This window comes from Trachypithecus francoisi, unplaced genomic scaffold (assembly GCF_009764315.1).
Source record: "Trachypithecus francoisi isolate TF-2019V2 unplaced genomic scaffold, Tfra_2.0 Lachesis_group5, whole genome shotgun sequence".
NCBI classification, from domain to species: Eukaryota; Metazoa; Chordata; class Mammalia; order Primates; family Cercopithecidae; genus Trachypithecus; species Trachypithecus francoisi.
The window spans coordinates 66,349,589-66,357,655 of NW_022681470.1; the positions used below are offsets into that span (position 1 = coordinate 66,349,589).

The 8,067-nt window shown below is 41.3% G+C and overlaps 1 long non-coding RNA gene across 1 annotated transcript; it reads left to right on the forward strand.

The window, feature by feature from the left end:
* The first annotated feature begins 3,627 nt into the window (after positions 1-3,627).
* Positions 3,628-6,741, forward strand: LOC117076169. The gene is made up of 3 exons (XR_004434263.1): positions 3,628-3,752; positions 5,554-5,678; positions 6,500-6,741. It is a non-coding gene; the product is annotated as an uncharacterized LOC117076169 (long non-coding RNA).
* Positions 6,742-8,067: the final 1,326 nt, after the last annotated feature.

Below are 8,067 nucleotides of genomic sequence, written 5' to 3' on the forward strand. Positions count from 1 at the left end.
TCTAAGAAGTCAGGCCTTAGAAAGCCTGCCAGGAGCTTATTAATATTCCTTAAGATCTTTTCAGGAATTAGAACCAAGAAAATTTCAGGGTTGAAATTCAGATACCGCTTGGCTGACTAAAACCCGGCATGCCTGTTACAAATGGCACTAGTCTGGAACCGGGAATATTGGGCCAGCTCAACTCATCTGCCCTAAGGATCTTGTCTTAACTTGATCATCTACAAATACCCTATTTCCAAATATAGTCACGTTCATAGGTATTGGGGGTCAGGACTTCAACATCTCTTGGGGGGATAAAATTCAACTCAAAACAGAAGGCTTTATGATGCTCTTTGAACTTGAGTTGGATCTTGAAGAATGTAAAGGATTTATATAGGTGGTAAGGAAAAAGTCTGTTGCATTCTAAGGAAGGAAAATGGCACATTAAAAGGACGTGGAAGCTGAGCATGGTGGCTCACGCCTGTAATCCCAGCACTTTGGGAGGCCGAAGCAGGCAGATCACTTGAGGTCAGGAATTCAAGACCAGCCTGGCTAATGTAGCAAAACTCCGTCTCTTCTGAAAATATAAAAATTATTTGGGAATGGTGGCAGGCACCTGTAGTTCCAGCTACTCAGAAAGCTGAGGCAGGAGAATCACTTGAACCTGGAAGGCAGAGGTTGCAGTGAACCGAGATCACGCCACTGCTGCAGCCTGGGCAACAGAGCAAGACTCCATCCCAAAAAATAAAAAACAAATTTGAAAATGACATAGAGTTTGGAGTAAGCAAAAGCTTACTCCATGGGACAACAAAGAAGCCAGCTAATTAAGGAGGAAATTCTTGGAAATCGAGTTGAATAGGGAGTGTGGGTCTGATGATGGAGAGTTTGGGCTGATGGGTAGAGGCTTTTTAACTTGATATCGTTTGAAAAGAGAGCACAGAGCTGGCATGGTGAAAGCCTAATGTCCAGAAAACCCAGGTTAAGACAAAGGATAAAAAGTATGTACATTGCTAATCACCAACCATATTCTGATTTTTTCTAGGTGCTGGAAAGAGATTGGAGTTTCAGGAAACAAACGTTATCCCTGTTTTATATTCATGGAGTTTCACTCTCTAACTATGTAATTATAAATTGAGACAAGTGTTCAAAGGGAAAAGAACTTGTCTCTCTAGAGTGCATAATGAAGGAGCTTGACCTAGACAAGGTCAAGAAAGGCATCTCTGGAAAGGGATGTTTGCTCTGAGAACTGTGGGATGTGCAGGAGTTAAGCAGGGGCAGTTTGATAAGGAAGAAGGAGGGCAAGGTGTATGGAATAGAAGAGTAGTGCAGTCAAAGCATCTACATGGGTCCAAGGGCTGAGCACTTAGTGGATGTCACCTAGAAAGATGTTTTAAAAGTGTAAATGCCTGGGTTCTATCCATGCATTGGAGACTCCTTGTAAAATGGAAATGCCCTCCCTGGGGATTGAGTAGCAAGTATATGGCCTAACTTTGATCTACTAAATCGGTCTTGAGTATCACAAGGCAAGATTCTTAAGTCTTCCTTCTGAACCTTGGTCAGTTTTGGAAACCACTAGATCAGATATCTAGGGCCTCTCCTAAATAAAGAAGGAAAGTTTTGCTCTCAGTGTTGCCTTTTTCTGCTGTCAGAGGCCACCACCTTTCTTCTCCTTACCCTCTATCCCCTTCCCGTCCACATTCCATGCCTGTCCTGTGCAGGAGTACACATGTGCGTGCATGCACACACACACACACACTTCTAGTGCCCATTTCTCTGCTTGCCAGGATGTCTTCTGAAGTCATTCTCTCTGGCCTGCTCTCCCAAGCTGTGCCCCAGACTGAGGACCCTTCATGATCTCTTTCTGCAAGAACACTGAACTGACCCATTTTGTAATCACTTAGGACCCTGCTATCTGCTAATTAATAAAGTTATCTATAGTTACATATTGACTGGCAAAAATCATTCCAGATAATTATAATAATAACTTACATGTAAGGATATGTGGTACTATAACTTAAAATGGCATTTTAAACACTATCTCATTTAGTATTTCTAGCAGAACTAAACTGTTGTGCAATACCAGCCACACTCAACAGGTGGTGTGTCATCATTGACCAAGGTTAGGCAGCAAACTTGCCACTCTATCCCCAGAGAATACATTTCCATTTTACCAGAGGTTGCCAACCTCCTTCTTAAGGCAGAGGAATGGCTGCTATTGAGTTCATCTTAAAGGTAGCATTGATGGGATTAGGGTGGGGATACAGGGTAATTGGGCAGGAGGAAACTTCTAGCACTACAATATATGGGAGACAATACAGTAGAGAGATTAAAAGCTGTATGTCTGGGCTTTTGAATAAAAAGGTTTGAGTTCAATACCCAGTGCACCAATGTATTAACTGTGTTGTCTTGGTCCAGTTGCTTAATCTCTCTGACTCCAGCTTCCTCAACTGAAAGTGGGATTTATAGTAGTACCGACCTCATAAAATGGGTGTAAAGCTTAAACGAGATAATTCAAAGAAAGCATTTAACAAAGTGTCTAGCACATATTAAAACTACTTTTTAATTGTTGTTATTAAACCACTTAGGCAACTGCCTTCCCTTTTGTGAGACTGGCCTTAGAGACAGCCAACAGAAAATGAAAGTGGATGTGTTTGCATTAGTGGGAGGTGGGAAGATAAGGAGGAAGAATTGAGAGAGCAAAGGGAAGAAAAGATTGCAAAGCCCTCTGCTCACTTGGTCTTCGTCTGATTCTACCAGCCCAGGTAGGCCATTTTCTTGCCCTGCCAGAAGAAGTAGAAATTGAACTGTGATCTGGAGAGTTATCTGTTCTGATCGTTAGTCAAACACCAGGAGCCAGTTAGACCTAATTGTCTTTGAAACATCTGAAGACCAAACACTTTTTTTTGGAGGTCAGGCTGCATAACTGAGAAAGAGGCAGAGGTACCTGGGATGAAAATAAAGGCATAATAGGTTCATATAGTTGGTCTGAAAATTAGCTTTAGGGATCTCCTTACGTTTGTTTCTTAATGGTGTGAAACATAATAATGGCTTTGGCCGTAATAAAGATGAATTACAGTTTTTTTTCCTGAAAAATAATGAAGCTTTAGTAAACATCCCAGGTTTATCACTTAATTTATCCCTAGCTCATGGGGAAAGAGACCTTCCCCCAACCCAGCCCCCATTTTTAATATTCCAAGCTACTAGATTTCAATAACCCACTTTCCAGCAATGTGTGTCTCATTTCCCTGGAAACACCAAATAGGCAATAACAGCCTCTCGGTTAGAACACTAATGTTGTAATTTAGAACTTCTGTCAAGATGAAAGATCTTTGCTGGGATCCTCAGAGGGCCCACAGCAACACTTCAACCCGGGCCCGGATAATGAAGTTTTCATTATTAAATAAAGATATTTTAGGAATGTCATAAACCATAAATCCACTCTCTTCTATTGCCCTGCCACCTTATTGTGTTGATTTCTAGCAAAAGTCCATCCTCTCTCGATTGCCCCAACTCCTCCAAGCTTGGTATTTCTTGCCTTTCAACCCCCTAATCCCACTGTGATGCACTTATGTTGCCATGGTGACAGAAGACTGTGTCTTCTCCCACATTGAAACCCAAAGGCTATAAAGAAGGAAGGTGTCTGCGGAGAAGAGGAGGGACTGCTGCCTCTCCCTGTTGACCTCCTCCTCCCCACCTTGTCCTGCCAATCAGCTGAGAGACTGACTCCACACAGTTTTATCTCACCTCAAGGAAATGCTAACATGTGCCATCAGGTCTGGCTGTACTTAAAAATTATGGCACAATCAATTTTTAATGTGAATTTAGTGCTGGTTGGAAGCTTTAGACTCTGAGTCCCAGGAAAATGATTCATCTGTTTATTCATTTGCCAAATACTGGGGTGCGGTTTTCTCAAACCCCACGTGCCTTAACCTGGTTGTGCTCTCGTCCCTAAGATCACACACAGCCTTACTGAGGCTGCTTATGCCAGGCTCAGGAACCTGCCCCCTGCAGATCCAGCCCCATGTTGGAGAGCAGAGGGGAGGAAGAATGGACACTCTTATTTTCCCAAGGCCTGGTGACACAACAGAGTCAGAGGGCAAAGAGAGCTCAGACGCATCTCAGCGGACTCCATAAATAAGAGAAGCAGGACATCTGAAATTAGGAACTCATTTAGCCACCCCAACCCACTATTGAACCACACCTGACAAGCCAGATGTCTTAAAAGATTCAGAGGAAACTTTCCAGTCTATCACAGTGTAGCAAAGGAACTCACTCATATTTGCATGTAACCAAATGTCTCTTTGCTGTGAGTTAGGCTCATATTCAAAGGAGATGAAGATCTACTTATAACAATACTCAATATTATGTTCTCAGAAGGGGAGTGTTAACACTTAGGGAACCAGTTTGTACTTGTATTTTTGTTTATACTCATGATCCAAATGAAAGCAAAAAGAACTGTAAGATTAATCAAGGATGAATATGTAGATATACTAAGGACAAAAATGATGACTCTGTATGGCTTCCAGCCATCTCTATGTAGTTTCTTCCATCACAGTGATATTTGACGTTGAACAGATTAAACAATAAGATATAGTTTTTAAAAATCACTTTTTCATCTCCATTGCTCAATGAGCTTCAGGAACAGTTGGTCTCAGCAAAAAACGCTGTTTTCTGAAAACATCTGATAATCCAAATTATGAATTACATACAGTATATATATATTTATATATATATACACACACACACATATATATATATATATATATATTTTTTTTTTTTTTAAGTCCATCGTGGAGCACGCATCTGTTTGAGATATTTATTGGAGGAGAGGACTCAACAAGTCACAGAATGTTATCAGCACTTGAATTAATTGAAAATAAATTTCCCCTTCCAGCACTAAACAAATGACGAGTTTTTTGTGTGATAACACACACCAGCCCGCAATAGGTTGCTAAGATTCCACTAATTTAAAAAAAATCTCATTTGAAGATAGTTAATGGCTTCTGCATTTCCACAAAGTGCTAGTCAGACTACATTCCCCTGAACTTCAGGGTCTGTGCTGATTACTACTCAATTAGTTTTGATTCAATTCACTGAAGAAAAATGTCCATTTCATTAGTGTGGAGAAATAACCATTGGACACAAAATATATTTCTCAGCATTGCTATGGCAACCAAGATGACACAGCTGAGCTCAGAATGTTAATGCCTTCCCTGGGACTATGTTTTTAAGTCAGCATGCGGCCATTAAGCCTTGCTGGGTGAGGGTGGCTCCTGTCACATCGCCGTTGTGATTGGCAGGCAGAAGAACCCATGGCGCTCCCAAGAAGGCTTGATTCCTGCCACTCACCTCCCCTGCCACACCCCTGTGGGCTGAGCATATCGGCAACAGCATAGATTGTGGTTTTGCAAGTCCTCAAGGCCCCTTTTTATGTGACATGCAGAAGTCCAGCTGGGCAGTGAAAAATGCGATCTGTCATCCAGATGTGTTTTCCTATGTGTTGTCTGTTTTGTGAATGCATGCGACTGTCCGGGTGATGAACTGACTTTTGAGCTCGTCATTGCTGCATTCCAGCCAGCATAGCATTGACAGAGAGGTGAGGAGCAAGCGGTCCAGCAGTTCAGTAAATATGGCGGTCAACCTGAATCACTCTGCCCACTTGAGGAAGACTTGATTCTCATCTGCACCCCACGAGATATGTAGGCAAAGGATGGGAAAGCAGATTCTAGATTACCAAAGCAAAGAAATGGATCTGTTTGTATGCAATAGGGAGCAAACATGCCAATACTAGTCTTCAGGAATAATAGATGTGGCCATTATTTAGATGTTAATTAGGGCATAACCAAATTAAACCATAACAAAATTTCATTTGGGAGACCAAATTTTCCAGGTTAAATGGATAATTGCCCATATTTTCCCTTAAGCTATGGTGGCATAATCTTAGGTTACCAATTAATAATTAATTGCTGTATACTGTGTTCAAGGCTCCATGCCTACGGATACAAAGATTAAGTACATGGAGTCTACACCCTCAAGGGACAGTTTAGTAGGGAGATAGCATATGAACGATTAATGAAAGCTACTATGTATTGAGTACTGACTGTGAGACTGGAAGTGTACTAAGTACTTTATATGCAGTATTTTAATGTACTCCTCATATTAGTACTATGAGGAGGATGTTAGCTCCATTTTATAACCAAGTACACTGAGACTTAAAAAAGGGACTTGGCTAGTCAATTTCTAGTTCAATTACAGCAAGTAACTGGCAGAGCTGGATTCAAACACAAGTCTCTCTGACTCCACAATCACTTCGAACCACCATGCATACTGCCTTTCATGTACACGTGAATAGAAAAGGCAGGCTGTAAATATTCAGGGCCCAGTGACTTACAAAAGTAAATACCTGATCTATAAGGAAAGCAGCAAGTCTGATTGCATTTAATTAATTTAACTTCCCTTTTAAAATTCATCTTCAAAGTAATGGGCAAAATTAGAGTGTCCCATTTCTTCCATTAAGCAGATGTTCTGCACATTGCCCTCCTGCCTCTTCTGCGACCGCAGGGAGAGGAAGCACGGCTGATGCAAGAGCTGCCAAAAGGCAGGGAACAAGAACTCATTCCACAGCAAGAGCAAGCTCACAGTCGGTGATCTCAGTGTCAGAGTCCCACTCTACCCTCTTGGGATCCTAGGCATCTGAGCTTCTCTATGTTTAATCATCATCATGTCACCATCAAAAATATTTATTAAGCTGCTGCATACATATGGTTCTGGTCACCCCATTTGTTCTTGCTCCCTTGGCACATTATGTAATTTCACTCTATTTGTTTCCAGTGGTTTGACATAATTTTATATCATCTTTCTACCTCTTCAGATACAGTGCTCAAAACACCCAGACCCAGACTTCTCTGAGTTCACAGAGTAGATTCTTAGCCTTCTCTTTGCCTGACCATAGCAGGAGCAGTGGATCTTGGTGACAGGGATCTTGGTTCAGGGCTGGCCCAGTGGCTGTCTCTTCCATGTGAAGCAGAATTAACCCACATAGGTAGGGGCTTGCAATCTAAAATTTTGCCACAGATAAAACATGCAATGGGTACACACGTCACTCTGTAGATGGGCTTTGTTGCTAGAATAGCATTTGTGAAAATGTGTTCTAAGAAAACCTAACTTCTTAGAATGTTAAAGGATGTTATAGTCATGCAGTTCAGAATATGCTACTCCAAAACATGGCAACTTGGCACTTAAGAAAAGAGCAGAAGCAGGAAGGTCTCTATGACCTTTACCATTCTCCCCTGAAGTGGGCCATAAAATAATTCTCTGACTTTTCTCTAAAGTAGGGCATAAGACCCTCATTCCAGAGGAGTCCTTATACCCAGAGAAAAGGAATGAAGACACAGGGACACAGAGAAAAACATGAACAAGGCCATGTGCAGTGGCTCAAACCTGTCATCTCAGTACTTTGGGAGGCCAAGGTGGGAGAATGATATGAGCTCGGGAGTTTAAGATCAGCCTAGGCAACGTGGCAAGACTCCATCTCTACAAAAATATTAAAAAGCTAACCAGGCATGGTGGTACATGCCTGTAATTACAGATATTTGGGAGGTTGAGGCAGAAGGATCTCTTGAGCCCAGGACGTCAATACTGCATTTAGCCATGTTTGAACCACTGCACACCAGCCTGGGTGACAAAGCAATACCCTGTCTCTTTTGGATTTTTTTTTTTAAAGAATCTGAACAAACAGGCCTTGCTAAGTTTCCCCCAATTTATTACCGTTAGGTAATATTCCTTTCTCCTCCCATCATACTTCTGCCACCACTGTTCATAAAAATACAATATTTTCTGTTTCTTTGGGTCTTCATTTCTGAAGGCTCTCATGTTAGGTAAAACTTACAATATTTTATATGCTTTTCTCTTGTTAATTTGTCTTTTATTATAGTGTCTCAGCCATGAACCTAAATGGGTAAGGTAAATAAATATATTACTTCTCCCCTACAATAGAAAAATAAAAAGGAGAAGAGGAGATTCTCTGGTCAATTATGTTTAGGAGATGCTGGGTTAAACAATGTTAATCAGGTTTGTTTGTTTGTTTTC